The 3331-nt window shown below is 48.2% G+C and overlaps 1 protein-coding gene across 1 annotated transcript in view; it reads right to left on the bottom strand.

The window, feature by feature from the left end:
- CSUI_003518 (uncharacterized protein) overlaps window positions 1-3328 on the bottom strand; it is a 5631-nt gene extending 2303 nt beyond the window's left edge. Inside the window, exon 1 of the mRNA XM_068063714.1 lies at window positions 1-3328. This exon is cut by the window's left edge and continues 833 nt beyond it. The gene's annotated coding sequence lies outside the window, so the exon portion shown is untranslated.
- Between the last annotated feature and the right edge of the window lie 3 nt (window positions 3329-3331).

The raw sequence follows: 3331 nt of genomic DNA, 5'->3' as shown, positions 1-3331 counted from the left end.
GGGGGGGGGGCGAGAGACGAGGAGGGAACAGTGCGGATCGGAGAAAATCCGTTGCTGGTTAAGAACGTATAGCCCTGCATATAAGCTGGGTCTCCTGGCCTTATATCACGTAGACCCTACTTGTCCAAGGATCGCCGCCGTAGCACGATATAGGTGTGAGTTTTGATGTGCTTGAGACTCCGTGTTTGCTCCGTCTAGAAGAAGCAGTGGGCGATGTTTGACCTGTCTTGCCTTCTATAGCTCTCTTTCTTTCCGTGTCTCATGCTTCTTGTGGTCACTGTGAGAGATTCGAATTCAGCACATCCTCGATGCATGTTGAAGAGCCGCCCATCGTTCTTCGTTTGGGTTTTCTCTACGAGTTTTTGTCTCAGAGCAAAGAAACCCGAAAGGCTCCCCTTTGCTGTTGGAAGGAAGCTCATGTCTTTTCTGTTACCTTGTGGACTTCGGTATTTGCTGGTGCGTCGTGGGTCAACCTTGGTTTTGAGTCGGTATGACGACCTAGTGCATTGTTTCACAGCTCCCTATGCTTGGTGATAAGCCGCGGGGTTGAAGGTGTGGCCGAAGACGTCGCATCGGCCTTCTGACAGAGTCGAAGGTCTTGCAGGAGAACGAGACCAGAGACCCTGAAGACCGTGGTGGACAGTACACCGCGGCCGCAAGCTAAATCGCTTTCAACACGTTTACGTCACACGAGTGCGTGTTTGAATGCATATATATACATATATATAGAGAGAGAGTACACCTATGTCAAAGAGCCTCCGAATTTATGGTGTACGACTGTAACTTGTGTGAGGGTGGTTGCCAGGGGGGGGCACCCTTGTTGAAGGTCTGGGAGGCTCTCCTTTTGCAGAGCCCTGTCAGAACCTCTCGAACCTTCAACTTCTGAGAGTAAGGAGCAGTTGAAAGTTCGAGAGGTTCTGAGAACACATTGAGGACAGGAATGGGCGGGATTCTTCAACTTCGCCGACACTTTACCATGTGCTTCACTGCCCTATCTTGAGGAATTGTCTCATTTCTCCTGGGACAACCGCCTAGATGGGTCTAGGCGCGCGCAGAGATACCCACTGTCATAACAGACTTGTACATCCTCTTTCGGTTTCTCCCGTCTCCTGCAATCACCACGATCTTTCGCTCTCGTTGTGTCTCCTTGTCTTTTTGTCTTGGGTTCAGTGTCCAGCTGATTCTGAATATCTTCTCACTCGTATTGCAGGCTATTCTGTCTGGTATGACTACCACCACCGTCACTCCTCTTCTTATCATTCCTAGCCCTAGGTAGAAGCACCAATAAAAACATGCAATCTCAGATTACGTCATCTTCTCCGCTGGCCTGCTCGCAGACGGATGGGCTCTGAGGGGAGATTCCATAGCCCTGCTCCCGAGCTTGTCGATGCGTGCTGTTGTTTCTGGAATGCATGTTCCCTATCCGCAAATATATTCTATATAGACATACACATTTGTGTATAGATGTATCTACATCGGTTTCCTGTTGTTTGCATCCAACTGTGTCTCTCTGGCGTCTGTACCTCTCTATGTGTGCGTGTGTGTGCACATATCAAAGCTCTCCTATATCCCGGGATCTTTACTCAGTGGCTGTTGTTTTGTTGATTCTCTCAAACTTTTGTAGTACACGACCTAACGCCCTACAACTAACTTTGCTTCATTTTCATTTCTATAGTGTCCCTTTCTTTTCAGAATTCGGCCTCTTGCAAAGGGTCGTATGGAGCGGACTTTTTATCAAGCCTTCTATTTATTTTCTTCTCGTCTGGCCGTTTCTATTGCTCTCGATCGCTGCTGCCTCGGTTGTGTCTCCTAATGTTCTGACCGTGGAGTTTGTCCACCCATGCAGTTCGTAACATTTGTCGACATTCTGCGGTCTCTATTTGCAGATCAAAGAAAAGTTCCATCGCATCCTGTCGATTCCTTCATGGTTCTCTTTCTCACCCCAATGATAAGAAAGGCGAGTCTGTTTTTTGCCTAGTGATAATACACGGATGAATGGCTGGCTGGAGACTTGACTCTGATTTTCTTTTCGCTGCCACCGTGTTCCATTCCTCCCTTGTTGACATACTATATCGATGCTCTCTTTACATGCATGGACACGCAATTTCTCTTGGTTACACATAGAGACGTAGATATCTTCACACTCTCGACGTCACTGGCATCTTTTTAAGGTATTTTGGTGTGTCCGTAGTAAGAATACCTCATGCCTTATCTGTTGATATACCTATATATGTATGTAGAGTGAGGAAGAGAGTTTCAGATTTTGTGTTCTAGAGAGTGGGTCTTTTCTTTCTCATATATGTCTTCATTCCATCCATACCGTCTATACACCCTGTGTGCTGATTATGTTTCTGGTCTTTAGTATGTTATGAGTTCTTTTCCTAAGTGAGGATACCTTTCTGTGTTTCTTGCTTGTATCAATATGCGCATACTCACGTGGTTGGCTCGGGCCTTGTCTCTCGATGATTGCTTTGGGGTGAGCTAGACACAGGTATCCATTTGTGTGCACACACACATATATACGCATTCACCAGGAAAGGACTACATCCTCTCTTCCGTTCTGTCATGGAATGAGAAAACGCGGAGAAAAACGGAGGGAAGTCTGAAGAAAACTGTGTAAAGGATTATACATGCAGGAGAGTGTCTTTCTTTCTGTCCTAACTGTTCTGTCTCGAACAAGATCTCCTCGTCCTATCAAACTAGCTCAGATGTCTCTGCTGCCAAGTTCGAGCTCGCCCCAAATGAGATTTCACGGTAACCTGGCACGCCGAAAGGAAGAGGGCGGAGTTCCTGCTCGGTCGGTTCCGAAGGCGGCTCATACCCATGCGCGGTATGAAATCTATGCATATGTCTAGACAAGTATACGTGTGTCAGTCTCTGTAGGTCACCCTGGAGGACGCCTTTTCCAGGGGCGAGGGTTAATCATTCGACACTTGTGCTTTCCCTGTATGAGCGGCTGTACGTCCCGGGGCGGGCGATGTTTTTTGCCTTCGGCACTACCGGGAGAAAATGATGTTTGTGGGTGGCGGCATTTCTTTCTCTGTCCACCGAATACATTCCCAGCCTAGCGAACGTTTCTTTCATTTCATTCGCGACCTTTCCTAGATCGCTCTGCTTTCGGCAAGCTCAGGAAATGTACTGACACCTCCAGCAGAAAACCCGAGAGCTTTGCGCCTAAAAGTGGCTAGCGCTCCGAGCCCCCACCCCCCTCCTCCTATCTCCGCTGTTGCTCATCACGCCAGACACGCCTTCAAAAATCAGACCGGAGATCCCGGTACAACACGCTTCGCATGACCGCCGCGCTCACTCCTTGATCACGCCAGCACTGTTG

The sequence above is a fragment of the Cystoisospora suis genome, assembly GCF_002600585.1.
Source record: "Cystoisospora suis strain Wien I chromosome Unknown contig_1583, whole genome shotgun sequence".
Taxonomy (NCBI): domain Eukaryota; phylum Apicomplexa; class Conoidasida; order Eucoccidiorida; family Sarcocystidae; genus Cystoisospora; species Cystoisospora suis.
The sequence above is the reverse complement of the archived record's forward strand: the minus strand, read 5'-3'. Positions and strand labels throughout refer to the sequence as shown.